The following is a 15,345-nucleotide window of genomic DNA, read 5'->3' on the forward strand; positions in this document are numbered from 1 at the left end:
AGAGCGTCTCTCTTTGTAACCTCAGTCACACTGCATTTTCATCGGCACAGAGAATGTTTTGCCCTCCACAGCAAGCAGAGGGTCCTGTGCTAGAACACTCCAAAGAAGAGCCCCCTGTTATGTGGAAAGGAGCCAGCTGGCTTGCCGGTCTCCTTGGGTAAACAGCCATGAAGAAGGGAACTGCTCCTCCCTGGCTGGCAGCCTGCTAACTCCAAATACATTTCTTACCTTTGCAACAAGAAAAATGGAAGAGTCTGTGCTAAATATAGCAGAAATGTCAGCCATGCATTGGAAAGAGCTGCATTATCATAAAAAAAGTTCTTATCCCTCAAAGTGGCAGAGTTATTACTTCTAGCGTATTTTTCCAAAGCCCTTCTGCTAAAGTATAACGCTTATCTTCCACTGAGGCCAAACTCCAATTATAGGACCACCTAAAAGGACCCTCTGGGTGGCAAGACAGTGCATTGGAAAAGGGAAATCCTTAGTCTTGGCTCCATCCCCCTCACCACAGGACCTACATTGCACAGAAGCACTGAAAAAAATGCCTTCTAAGCTCAGCTGCTGATGAGAATTAGCCAAGTGAGAGGTAAGTGGGTCACCCGGTATTTTTATTGCCTTGTCAACACAGCTCTAATCCTTTTGACATCTCTGCCTGCCTCTCTTCTTGAGTGACTTTTCATCCCTGTGGCAGAAGATCCATCACAAAACAACCCTTCTTGCCACACGCTCACACCAACACAGTCACTCCTGCTTATTGCTATTGTCCTCTCCAGGGATGCTGCTGTAGTGGTTTCTGTGTCCATCCTCCAGTTCTGCTATCAATCCTGCACCAGCAAACCTCTGTGTCTATGCAGAATTCTGCTGAGAGAACAGGGGCTCCCTGCAGGTCCAGCTTGCATTGTGCTGCAACCACGGAGCCTGCACTGCAAACAGGCATCCAAACTGTCAAGAAGACACCTGGAATTTTGGGTGGGAGATCCCCGAACAAACTTTCCTCTGCAACTGACAAAGGACAGAATCCTTATGTACTAAAAAAAACAATCAAAAAGGTGGTACTTTCAAAATGTACAGGGAATATTTGACAGCTAATCTGAATTACTTTCATACCATTGTGTTCTGCACAGAAAAAAAAAAATATATAAATGCATACACACACATACATTTATAGAGTTCTGAAACTATTCCTACAAGATGCTGATTAGACACAGCTTTCATTTGTCTGAATGTTCTTTGTTGAGAGGCTCCAAGTTGGATCCCCAGCTGGTGCAGCAGAACAGATAAAATGACTGCTGCAGGGCTGCATCAAGCCAAGCTTCTGAGGATTTATGCCATTATACCCCACAGAGCAACGAAGCGAGCACAAACTGGACCTCAGTGGCAGTTATAACTCTAAGGCAGACACTCATATATTTTTGGACAGGCTCTTGAAATTGCATTTTTTTTTAATGAGTGCAAAGTAACTTAAAGGACTATTTTTGTTGTAATGCTGCATGATTTGATACACTGATTGACCAAAATTTGTTTCAAACCAGCTTGTTACTTCCCATTTCTGGAACTACAGGACAGTTTCCAGCAAACACAGTCTGGCTTTGTAGCTGGAAGCCCCTGAAATGCTCCTCACCTTGCGTGGCCCAGCATATCCCACTTTGCTTGCTGGTACTGGGTCAATCTTCTCTTGAGCAACTTCTTGGTGAAGCATAGCAGCACCTCTGTAACATCACCTGTCACTTGAACCTCATTGCCAGGGAAATGCTGTCTGCAGCTTGGGCTTTCCTTTACAGCTTGTGCTGACACACTCATGGGTTGGAGGAGGTCATGAAATCACTCACCCTCACCACCTGTTTCACAGGCCACATTGTTTCATTAACCAAGAGGAGAGGTGTGGGAGCCTTGGTACGCTGGGCTGCACTCAACTGCGCCTTCTGGCAAAACAGAGGAGCACTACAGCAGGGAGGGGCCCAATGTCTGTCTGGTCTCCACATCAGAGTGCTGTGCTAGACCCAGTTTGGGACCCCGAGATGGCACTGGCAGCTGAAGGTACAGTCTGGCTGTTTATGGCTGGCCCGATAGAGGGAAAAGAGGTGTACTTTCAAAGTTCCTCTAAAATGTGACTTCCTTGGGACTTTCCATCAAGAAATATCATGTCTGAGGAAATCAGGGATCTCTATTTCCAGCCTGATATCCAGTACTTCTTTTTTAAGCATAAATGAAAAAATAAGTTTTCTTTACAATCCCTTATTGTTGAACTTAAAATCTCTGAAGGCTGCTGTCTACCTGTTGCACTGCAGTAGGTTTCTAGAGGGCAGCCAGGTTTCTTTCCAGCCTGGAGAACAACAGAAGCTTGTTCTTTACAAGTGGCAGGCAGCTACAAATCACCTCCCGTTCACACCTTCCCCCGGATGGGGCTCTGAAGCATATGGAGAGCAGAGCACAATCCCTCTTCTCTGCTTGCTTCATGCTACCAAGAAACCTGCTCCTTTTACAACAGTGAAGAGGTGGAATACATTAGCTGCTGCACAGCTCATGTACTAATTAAAACAACACTTCCTGTTACTGTTTTTTCTTGGGGAGTTAAATGCCATTCGGAGAGCACACTGAATGAATTCCTTTGAATCTCAAGCCCTATTATATATGGAAAATGCATTTAAACAAAATTTGTGGATTTCCTGTCAGACTTGAAGAAGCCCAGTTGTGGAGAAAAAGAAAATCACCACTAACCTGCAGAGGACTAAAGATTTTAAAGAGCACAACCTAGTTCTGTGGTAAGTGGTGCCCAGTCTCACTGATACTGCTTCTGTTCTTCTCCTATCCACTTGTGCCAAATTTGAGGAAAATGAGTCTGTTGGGAGCTGCATTCAGTGCCTACCAAGATGAGACTACTGGCCCTTATTTTTGACCTACTTTTGAACTTTTTTATGAGAGAAAGTACATCTCCTCTTAAGCAACACATCTGCATAACCATTACTACCACAAATAATCTGTTTTCAAGAAGTTTGAAAAAAGGAGAATGAATGGAGATGCTCTTTTCTACAGTACTGACTGACCCAGGAACCAAACAGGACCAGTTTCTACTGATTTCTGAAACTGGAAGGAAAATGCTTTAAGAAAAAGACATGGGCATTGTGAGCCCATGAGATCTATAATTACAGAACAGCATGTGACTGATTATCCTCCTCCTACCCCCAAAAATGTTCCAAATGAGAATTTCAGACCTGAGTTTCAGGAAACCTTTCACTGTGGTTAGTCTCTTTTGGTACACATAAAGGCATTATAAACAAACATTTTCTTTCTCTAAAGCAGTAGGATAATTATCAACATTTTGTGAAGGACTTTGAAAATTCTGAGATATTACTAGGCCTATAATTCTTACAAAGTTAAAAGTTTAGGAAAGCTGAAAGTTTACCACTCCACTCTGTTTTATTGGTATTAACTTCAGCTCTCTCTACCTTAGGCTCTCTCTATAACCCATTTACAGAAATAAACCAATGTAAACCCTGGAAGAGAGCCAGCAGAGTAACCAAGCCATTGTAAAGGCACACATTGAATCATGAGCTAAATCAGAAAACTTACACTTTGAGGGAGAGAAAATCCACCATCAGGATTTCATTATGCAGGATTTAATTTTTTTCTAGATACGCAGAGTTAATATGCTTGTCAGCAAAAGACCGAAGAACAAGAGAGATAAAGGGTTCCTTGAAGGTCAGAACTCAAAATACAGCACTGTGGTATTAAATTAATGGAAATCTTCTATTTTTATACTTTAGGTGATAGCATAGCAGTGGGGGCCCTTCTTTTTCTAGCAGATATATCTAAGAACATATATATGCATACCCAGAGCCACATGTTTTACAATAGTTTTGATATGTTTGTGCATTAGGATTTTTTATGCAAAAGTAGGTATGAATGTGTACAGTGACACAGATCATTGCTGTTTTTTGCAGGGTAAAAACAAAAGTGTAAAACCCAAAACTAGAATGTAATTTGTATGATTCTCCTGTCACTTTTCTTCCCTGTGGATTCTGCCATGCATTTGAATCTTTATTCTTCAATCTGAATTGTACTGAATTGTCTGATGCTCTCTGATGCATCTAAAAAGGGAAGCTGCGAAGTGAGTGTGTGACACTGTGGGACAAGGAAGGACAGGCCAGAACACAAGACATCTGCCATTTCCCTATATTTACATCAGCAGAAGGTGAAAAATCATAATTGATTCCATTTTAGTTTGGGGGATTTCAGAAGAAAGGTATGTTCTATAGCCCTTGAGAAGAAAGTGTCCAGAGAGGACAGACACAGAGGTGCCTGTGACAGCTTCCCTGCAGCACGTCCAACCCTGGGGCTTGGAGAGGGTCCTGCTCTGTGCTTGCTCTGTCCTCTGCATCCCCAGCCAGAGCAGCTGCAGTGCTGGATGGGCAGCCATGTCTGTGCTGCTGGCAGCTCACATTATAAAAAAAATAACATGACCATTTTGCTGGAGCCCTGGCAAAGCAAGGGCTCCAGCAAAAGGCACAGACATGCACAGATCCCTATCCACAGCCTTGGGATGCTCTTTTCTCATCTCCTACCAGAAACCATAGCAGATTTCTAAGGTATCATCCCAATTCAATCCCTTTTCTCACCCTCCGTCTTCCCTCTGTCTTCTGGGATGGCTCCTTGCCCCAGTCATGCCTCAGCCCTTTGTGGCTTTGGGAGGCTGAACTCAGCTTGGACCACACGGCTGCAAAACCCTCCAACCTCACAAAGGGCAAGTTACTTCTGCACCAGAAGTGAAGAGGCCCAAACTCCTCCAAGGTGTCCAAAAAATTAGCATCACTGCCAGACTGGGAATTTGGATTTCCCAGTCCTGGACTTGATCAGCCCTTCTGCCAGTCCACGCAGCACTGAATGACAGAATCATAGAATGTTAAGGGGTTGAAATGGACCTTAAAGACCACCTACAACCCCCCTGCCATGGGCAAGGACACCTTTCACTAGACCAGGTTACACAAGACCTTATCCTACCTGTCCTTGAACATTGTTGGGGGTGGGGTATCCACAACCTCCATGGTCAACCTGTTCCAGTGTCTAACCACCCTCACAGTAAAAAATTTCTTCCTAATGTCTGACTTAAATTTCCCCTCTTTCAGTTTGTACCTGTTACTTTGTCCTATCACTACAGTTCCAGATGAAGAGTTCTTCTCTGGCTTCCTTGTAGGCCCTCCTCAGATACTGGAAGTTTGCTATGAGGTCTCCACACAACCTTCTCTTCTCCAGGCTGAAGAGCTCCATCCTTCTCAGCCTGTCTTCACAGGGGAGGTGCCCCTATCCTCTTATCAACTTCGTGGCCCTCCTATGGACTTGTTTCAACAGTTCCATATCCTTCTTATGTTGCGGATCCCAGAGCTGGATGCAGCACTCCAGGAGGGCTCCCACAAGGGCAGAGCAGAAGGGGAGAATCACCTCCTTCAACCTGCTGGCCATGCTCCTTTTGATGCAGCTCAGAATTTGGACTGCAAATGCTAGCAGGCAGAAAAGATAGCAGGAGGAAAGCACAGAGTAGCATCATATGGGAAAAACATTAGAAAAGGCAGGAAAAATGCACACAATATCAAAAATCAAAGCTCAGTGTTTCTATAAATTTAATTTATGATTGATTGGCCCATGGTGAATGAAAACAGCAATGTGTTTTGGGGCACCAGCCCCACGCAGTGCACATGATGGTATGGATCTGGTGTCTATAACAGGAAGAGAGTGCATCTGATCCACTTCCAAGGAAACCATGGAAGCCAGCATTGTGACTGACAAAGATGCAATGTATAGTTTTATTCTCATCGCAACAAATATCTCCCATTTGAATGGCCAGGATGGTTTTTTTAAGAGTTAACTAAATTTAGAATCCCATATCTCCACTTCAGCTTTTAAATATGCATCCACACTTAAGCAGTGCTGAGCATCCAGGGATTCCACATGTATGTCTCCAAGGGCATTTCAGCACATTATCTGATCTTTATTACACAGGGACACATCTGCAAGTTCTGGAGTTCCCTGGGGAGCACTGTGCTTGGAAAGGTTGTTTTTGGCATCAAGTCTTTGAACCCTCTTCTGGAAACTGCTTTTTGGTGTACAAGTGACAGATGTCCCATGTGGGTAAGTACTTTGCTGGATCTCAAGCTGTAAAGCCGCACATGTAAAAAACTGGCTACTTACCTGTGTGATTAAATATGGATTTAAGAGCTACCTTTGGAGAGTATGGGGTTTTTTTTTAAATTTTGGCCTTAATATCTATCATTTGGATGTTTCTATTCCACGGGAATATTTTGTTGCCTTCTTCTTGCCATTATCCAACAGCACAACATGTAATATTAGCTTTTATGAAGCACTGCAAGCTTGGTACTGCTGGTTCTCATGTTACATGGAATTAAACCTGTCAATTCAGCGAACAATTACAGGGAAAAACTACAGAACTTACTACAATAAATTACACAAATTAATTGCAGGAGGAATGTAAGTCAGGCTCAGATGTGCTTTCTGAAGGAAATTAATGTAACAAATTCATTAGGGAACTTTTCAGTCACTCCCTCAAGTCGCCCATATCTTAATTAAAAAACCACAGTTGCTAATAAAGCTATAGTAAATGCTCTGGAAGTCCAATAAGGCCTCCCAATAATGTTCTTGCAAGAACTCAGTAAAACTCCAGTTTTTACTAAACAATGTAGAGCTTTATGAACATACCACCCCAGGACCCATAGAATCAAAAGTCCTCACTCAGTCTTTTGCAAATTATTCTCAGATACCCTCCTTTTGTCTTCAGACTGGTGGCTGAACTGTGGCAAAGACTGAGTTTTACTCCCATCAAGGACTTTCTTTCTACTCATGTGGGGCATTAGCCAATACCTTCCAGTGATGCTATAAAGTTTCACCCTTGAATCTGCTGCCTCCCACCTTGTCCACAAGATACTCCAAGAGGTATCACATATGTGAATGACACTGAGGTGGAATATGGGGATAAAACAGGGTAAGGGCAGAACAATTGTTTTTTCATCCTGCAAGTGAGGATAATTGAAGTACAGCAACTTCCAGAGAAAAGCCAGAAATATTTATGGTAAACGGCTTAACTGCATAACATAGAAAAAAATTTTAACACATAATATTGAAAGCAACAGCCACAATTCTCCACACGGAAATCAGAAATTCCACTTTAATGGCAACCTGCCACATTGCACGTCACACACGACCAAGGACAAAAGGATTAAGAACTGGAACACTGAAATCTTCTGCATTCACACTGCGACAACATTTGTCCCTCACTGGAGCTGTTTCATCCTGCCACCATCAGAGGTGCCATGCACAAAAAGAACAGGCTACATTCTCTCTGGTGTCCCAGCCTCTCCAGGGGATGCCTCCAGCAAGGGGCTGAGGCTGTAGGAGAGCTGCAAAGAAGCCATGCGTGAGTCCCTCAGCTGGTCCCACGTGCCAGGGGGGAACACAGGGCACAGATGCCCATATTCTGCAGACAGATGAGAAGTTATGCTGAAGCACAGCCCTCTCAATCCCTTCCATCACAATGAACAGACATCATGGCAAGGAGCTCATGTGGTTTAATCCATGCACAACATCTACTCTGTGTTACCAGCTCAACCATATTGCATGCTGTGCATAAAACAGACCCCCTGGAGACAAACCCCTGTCTCTGGTACTGTACTTGACCTACTGAATAAATGACCTAATATGAAGTTAGTGTGTTTCAGATCTTTCTCTAAAGAATACACAGAGAAAAACTGCCACTGTTGCTACAGATATTCATCTATCTGTAAAGCACAACATTGTATATGTGGGCTTGGGATGCATGAGTCAATTTTTGAAGCTATGAATCATGAACGATTTAATTTTAGTATAAAAGCAATGTGTATTATCTATTACTTACCAGAGATTGATATTAAAATGCTTTGCATTTAGGTGAAAAAGAAAATGATAATTTAGCCTACAGCATAGGTGACTATGTTATTTGGAATAAGCATTATGTCTCTGGTAAGATTAGGAAAACCATATTTTGCAGAGGCATTTGCTCTTCATGAATCTCATGGAAATATTTAAGCAAAACCCATATTGCATTTGGAGTCAGAAAAAAACCCAGGAGAGATCTTCGGATATTTCTCTCTCCAGCTTTGGTTTAAATGGTTGTTTGTATTTTTCATCACCTGCTGTAAGACTATTTCCTTTGAAATCGTTGCTGTAGTACTGTCTCAAAAGACAACTCTTGTTTTGGGAATTTGTCACATCTGATTGAGGATAACATCCTATAAAAAGTACCTTCACAGAAGACTTTTTTGCTTTATGGAAGTATAAATTATTTAAAAGTCCTCCTATGTTCATCTACGCTCATAACCCATTGAAACTGTGCTGCCCTTTGCAGAGATAATAAATACACAGCCCAGTCCAAACATTTTACAGTCTGTGGATGAACAAGAAAAGGCAAGCAAGTAAAAAGCCTGGGAAGAACAAGAATAAAGCAATAAAAAATGCAAGTTAGAAAGAAAGCACTGCATGAATTATCCCACCTTCTGTTAATTTTTAACTTGAAACTACTTTATACAAGAGACAAGACAGGCAGCATAAAGCATACTTTGGATGAAAAGCAAAATGAAAGAAGAGAGGCTGTGGAAAGGATCTGAAGAGAAGGAACCCTATTAAGGAAAGGTGGACCAATGCAGTGCTATTTTTTTCAAAAGAATGAACAACATAACCATGTGCCAAGTCACCCCTTCCTCTGAGTACATGAGTGTTGCAGCTGCCCACTACTAAGACACAGCAGATCCCTGACTATGACTAACACAAAATTATACAAATAATGCTCATTTTTATTCTTCTTCTTGTCTGTTAATCAGAAACCACACCATAATGCAGATGGCAAGTATCAGTCAATGAAGAAAATTATCAGCAGTAGAAGCCTCAAGAGCATGTAGGAGTATCCCAGAGTATTAAGTGGAACGAACTCATATTCATAAAACAGACAATAATTCATAATATGTGCAATAGATAAAAAAAGATGGTGGCAGAGGTCTCAGTTTAATGGAAAATGTAAATACACATTCAACATAGAAGGTGTGACAGGATGGAGTTAGGGCAGTAGTTAAATGCCTTGTTGAATTACTCTCTGGTTTAAATTCAGAATTAAATGTGCTATTTTAATTAACAAACAATTCAATGGCTTGTGGAGTTGATCTAAAATGTTTCTTAAGCACACAAGAAATAGCATTTTTTGTCTTTAAAACCAATTGAAAACATTGGGTGCATTAGTGAAAACACAGCTTTTAACAGAGGCTTGAAGAAACAAGTAACTGACAAAAAATGCCTGAGATCTGTGGTAATTTCCATTTAGTATAAATTGTTCATATTTTCAGGAAAAAGAAATAATGAAAAACACTAGTCATCTCGTAATCAAGTTTCAACACCTGCTTATTTATTGTGGCCAAAAAAATAAGGATAACTTGATTTATGTTCCAAGTATGTGGCAGAAGCACAGGGATTTTTCGCTTTGAATTGTGACTGCCTAAGAATGAAGGAAGAGATGCAATTTCAGAAATAACTGGGGTTTTTTTTAGTTGCTGATGCTGTTTAGGAGACAAAGACATTACTAAGTGCAAACAACCAGTCAAGTCTGATGGGCTGACAGCAGAAGTTTAATCATGAGGCTGATCTGTGGCAGCTGAATGCTGTTTGCTATCCTGGGACTGGGAAGGTACAGGGTGCTCACACATTGAAAATTGTGTAACTACAATAGAAATATTAATATATAATATATCTAAGCTAATAGGTACTCAAATGATCAGTAGACATAGATGCACTTCCATGGATATGTAATGAAGCCTGTGGAGGAGACGAGACTCCTTAGACTCCTGCCGTAGCCATATTTCATTTCAGATAGGGAAAATACAAATTCTGATTCATTGAGTTTATATGGAAGCGTGCTTCTGAACAACAGAAGGCTGCTATCAAAACCCTGTGCCATCGCTGCTTGATAGACATCCTTCAGTCATTTATTCTTCTTCCTCCTGCTGTAAGGAGACCCCCCCACACACAGAGGGAGATACAGAGGACATGCACAGTGGAGCAGCTCAGCGCTACTCAGTGCTACCACCAGAGCAGCCTCCACGTGCATCACTTCCACCCTCCCGACAGTGATGTGTGGCAGTACTACCCAGCCGTGGGGCTTGGCAGCAGCAAATGTCACCTCGGAACTGAATCACCCTGGAGTAAGAAAGTGTTTACATTTTCAAGCAATGAAAAATATTAAATGAGAAAGCTTCCACATACACTTTATTATTATGGGGTTTTTTTTTTCATCAGATAAGCAGGGCTGCCTACTGCAGATTCTGTGCAGCCTTAGTCTTAGCCAATGTCATGGTGATGTTCTGGATAATTTTAGTTAAGAAGTTTTTACCAACCTCAGATGTAAAATTTTGACAGCCTCCATTATCTGTGATGTAATAATGTCTTAATTTCCTCATATTTGTGACCTACCGTTATTTTTTTTAACAGATTTTTATTTTTACACCAAAGGATTAGAAATTAAACTATTCTATATGGCATCTGAAAAATTCCCTGTTTTCCTGCACAGGTATTTTGCCTCTTCACCAGGGCTGAACAGCCCCAATAACTGAATAAAACCTGAGAGTAGAGCCTGGAAATCATTAAACAGTGATCTTTATGCTAGAGGGAGATGGCAGAAGACAGCACCATGCCCAAGCTCCTGGGCTGAGCTCAGTCTGTGCTGCAATGCAGCAACACACCATTTTCAGCTCCCAGGAAAAACACTGACTCACAAGGATGATACTTCATCGAAACCTACCAGGTTTTCCCACTACAAGACTGGAATGCTGCATTTTCTGGGCACAGCGGTTCTGCTTCCAGTTCCTGAGCTGAAGGGACTTACCCCAGATGCCACCAAGCAGAGCACACAGCAAGCAAAGATTCCTCTGCATTAGGTGTAATAGCATGCTTAAGCTTCTACTGCAACGTCCCAGTAATGAATTGTCCTGTCACAGCTTATTGTAACTCTCTCCACTCCCAGAAATTTAATTAGGCCATTCATTGCTCTTGCAGAACAGCTAGCACTTGTTTTATGTTGATTATTTGCCATTAAAAAATATTTTAAAGTGGGATTAATCTCTAACAATTAGCCATCTGAAAAACAGATATCTAGTCCATACTCATTATCTCATCCCACGAAATCTCCTGGAAAGGCCAATCTATCTGTACCAACTAGAGGTAGACTCAAGAAAGTTTCACCTGCTAACATGAAACTCTGTGAAATAATTCCCACTTTCAACTAAAGGACCAAATCATTAACATGGAATAAGCTAAAGCAATACAAATCTGAGATAATAAAAAAGAGAAATAATTAATCTGTAGACCAAAAGAACTATGACAAGCATAAAAAGGCGTGTGTTGTTCATCTAAAACACAGCTATGAATAGATGCTACCATCAGCCCCAGCACATTCAAAGTCAGAAACACTTACTCTGCAGATATAAATAAACTGTCCTACTTTCTGCTTCCACCAACACTACAGAAAGGGAAAAGGACAGAGATATTTGCTAGAATATACCCTGTCCTGCGAATGATAAATGGAATGTGATCCATTCGTGAGGAGTCTTTAATATGTATAATACTTGTTTAATTCATTTGAGGTTTTCTACATGGTCTTTTTCATAGCTTCTCCAGAGTGCTGACCACAAAATTCAGGGTCTGGCCTACACAAAGGTTACCTCAACCAACTCTTGCAGCCAAAGGGAAACAAGTGAAGGCAGAATGAGGCCTTGACTGAGCAGAAAAGCAGTAGCATACGAAGCTCCAATGCATGGAGCCAAAATGGACACAGGTTGGCTTAAAAATCTGAGCACGTTTTTGCAGAGATAGCAGCTAGAAAAACATATTTGCAGTTGTAAGTTGAGCAAATTTGATATGAGTCACAGTGGCTGTAAACATGCAACCCCCACAGAGCTGTTTGCAAATTGTTTCTCTCCTTATACCCACTTGCGTTCAATTGAAGACTGAATAACTGAGTACTGTACCAAATACAGTACATAAATGTAAGGGAAGAGGAAAAATTATACAGGAACCAACAGTCAAGTCACTCGCCTTTCAAACAGGAACAAAGTTCAATCAGATTCTGAAAAGAAAAACCAAGTACAAAAAATGAATGAGGAAGGAGGACAAAAGCTGACAAATGCAGGTGATAACTCAGCTTGCTGTACATATTTCTGTGTGAGATAACTGAGTGTTCAGCTGACAGAAGTCTGGTAGATGATTATTCTGATTTCAGTTAAACATTTCATACAATGCCACCTGGAGAATTAGTTTGGAATGAAGGCAGAAGGAGAGATGACAACGGCCCAGGCTACACAGAGTCTTAGCGATGTTCCTTGAGGATTGGTCTTACTATGTTTTTTGATGACTTTTGCACAAAACCTAGGAGTGTTGATGACAAAGCTATGAGGTATTGCTGAAGGTAGTAGAAGCCAAAATATTAAACAAGATATAAGTTCTGAAGAACCAGAAATGAGACAAAAGAGACCAGTACAGCAATACAAAATGAGATAAACCTCACCCAGGCCATCAGCTTAGCAGGCAATAATAGAAAATCTCTTCAGCTGGGACTCTGTGATCAAAAACAACAGGAAGAGAATAATCTGGGTGGCATTAGTTGATTTAGGGACAACTCTGGGCTACCAACACTGCATGAGACATACAAAACTCACCAGATAATATACTTCTGTAGATACACAGACATGCTAGTTCTGTCCTAAAAATGGTAGAACTACAATAGGAACAATTCTGGTCACTAGTGCTTGAGATACTTGAATTCAAACTGCAACAAACTTAAAGCAGATCTGTGAGCATGACTACAGAAATAAGAAACCATTTTTATCTGAAAAAAATAGGGCTTGTTCAGCTCAGCAACAGGAAAATTGAAGATACGTAAGCTAGAAAGTTGAATGAAGTATCCAACCACTAAAGGAGCCTTTGTGTGAAAGTAGCTGGATGCATCTGGAAATAAAAGCAGTTTCAAGATGTATCTTGCTAAGTTTATAAGTGAGCTTACACAATATATTTGCCTTGGAAGGAGCAGGGGATCTGGTTTGGTGGTGGGAGAAGCACCTCCTTGCCCTGTCTTTCCACATATACCCCTGATAATTCTGAAAAATTTTTGTATTTCAGAGATTTAATATTACATCAAGGAGAAAAACCATGCAATTGCTCAAACTCTCTATAAATGTTCTCATAAATGCTAATGTAGGATTTTGACTATTAAAAGTGCAGCAATGTCTGGCAGCCTTTTTGAAAGCCTGCTCAGTCTAGCTGCAGGCTGCCAGTGACCAATTTCACCAGGCACATTTTTCTGCCCTGACAAAAGGCTCAGTGAATAGCTACGGGACAGCCTCTCTGCGAGGTTTACAACCCGCCAATGACGAAGTGCTCAGAGGTGGGAATCAGTCTCTAATAGAAATGATAATATTTCTCCCCGCAGAAAATTATTACAATTCTCCTTCCTTCTCTCAAAACATAAATGTTGAGTAAGTTGTCTAGCCAGTGGAAAAGCCTAGTAGGAATAGTAAAGCCATCAGAAAACACAGATGCGTAGCTCTTTAACTTCCCTAATAAACCAAGCTGCTCCTGCATTGAAGTGTGGAAAGGTCATCAGAGAGGCAAAGTAATGAAATAGTCAAGGCTGAAAGGAAAACAGGCGGAGGAAAACACTTCAAACTAGTGTTATGTGGTATGTTTCTAAAAGGCAGGAGAAGCAAGAGGTTTTGCAGTGTACAAGGGATTCTGGAGGATCTGCAATTTATTCTTGCAGGGAAGGATTTGCATCACATATTTCTGGGTAGCATGGCAAGGCAGACTCCCCCTCCTCGCTATTTAGAAAGCTTAGCTGAGGAGAGAAGGATGAAGCAGGGGATATATCTGTTAAAAAGTGTATTTTAAACACCTCCTGCTGACTGTACTCCAAAGAACAGGGAGATGGCATTTAGCAACTGCCTGGCTTTACAGCCAGAGACATGCATTTCCTTGCTCCTCTGAAAGTCTGGGCAAGCTGTAAACCTCTGAAAGATCATCACTCACACATGCTCAGCTAAGCCTTGTTGGATTTTCACCATTAAGATGTCTAAGGATGCTCTTGCCAAACATACTCCAGTCTTTTACAGGACATAGTGCTAACAGAACAGTCCATCCATCATTGCTAAAGTGCAGTAAGCTGTGATCTGTTACTTCCCAGCTCCTAACTGTGATCAGACAGCTAAAAATGTGTCATTCTCACAAAACACTGTGAGCCTGGCCCACTTCCTGGGCTTTACCCAGACCAAGGCTGCTCAGCCACTGCACTGATGCCGGGGTTATACCCACTGCTTCACTAAGGAGCAGGCTACTAATAACAGCCAGGCAATGATGAGGCTGTGTCTAAAGATAAAGTCCATATTGAAAATGAGTTGAAGAAAGATAATTTATCTTTTTTTTTTTTTGAATGTTTAGTAAACTGTTAAACTAGAGAGGAATTTAACAAAAAAATAACTATACTTACCAATAAATTTATGACACTGATGCCTATTTATTTTATTAAACCTATTCCTTGCCATGTTAACTCCACAAAATTCAGCATCCTGTTTTTATAGAATACTCAGGAAAAAGACATTCATACTTGAAATGCCTAAAGGGCTCCAATCATGCTCTTCATATTTACTAAGAATGTAAACAAAATGACATGACCCCAGTAGGAATAATTTACTCCATACTTTTCACAAAGGACAATAAACATATGGAAGGAATTACAGAAAGGGAGTCAGTAAAGAAGACTAGTTCATCAGAGAAATGATTTGTATAAAAAAAAAGTGACAATAAGTAAGCACAGAAAAATGGGTGAAGTGTGAGGAAGTACACTCTTTTCTTTCGGAAAATGTTTCTTGATGTTCTTGATGAAGTTTCAAGAGCAGCTGCTGCAAGAATGTAAAATCAGATGTCAGGAAGCAACAGTCTGTGTGTCATATGCAAGGAAGGAATTTTATCAGGTTTGTTTTAGAGAGCCTTAAAATACTGTAATGGGCAAAAAAAAAATCATAAAAAGCATTTAAAAATTAATATGATCATAAAATGTAGAAATTACTAGGAATATGGGACCTAATATGGCTGAGGTTTATTATGAAGCACTGCAGAGGAATCGGAGGCAGTGTACCTAAGAATAATTGGCAGTAAGCACTGAGGAGGAGATCAGGATAGACTGGGCATTTTCTGCTGCTTGGAGATCCTGCTCAACATGAGAAGTTCCCCAGTGACCTCAACTGCTCCCCTCAAGATGGAGAAAGCAGGAAT

General features: G+C 41.1%; 1 protein-coding gene across 1 annotated transcript in view; it reads right to left on the reverse strand.

Annotated features, from left to right (window-relative positions):
• Nucleotides 1–15,345, reverse strand: part of SCFD2 (sec1 family domain containing 2) — a gene marked incomplete at its 5' end in the record, with an annotated part of 194,953 nt that overhangs the window by 13,615 nt on the left and 165,993 nt on the right. The window lies entirely within an intron of this gene.

This window comes from Corvus brachyrhynchos, unplaced genomic scaffold (assembly GCF_000691975.1).
Source record: "Corvus brachyrhynchos isolate BGI_N302 unplaced genomic scaffold, ASM69197v1 scaffold17, whole genome shotgun sequence".
Taxonomy (NCBI): domain Eukaryota; kingdom Metazoa; phylum Chordata; class Aves; order Passeriformes; family Corvidae; genus Corvus; species Corvus brachyrhynchos.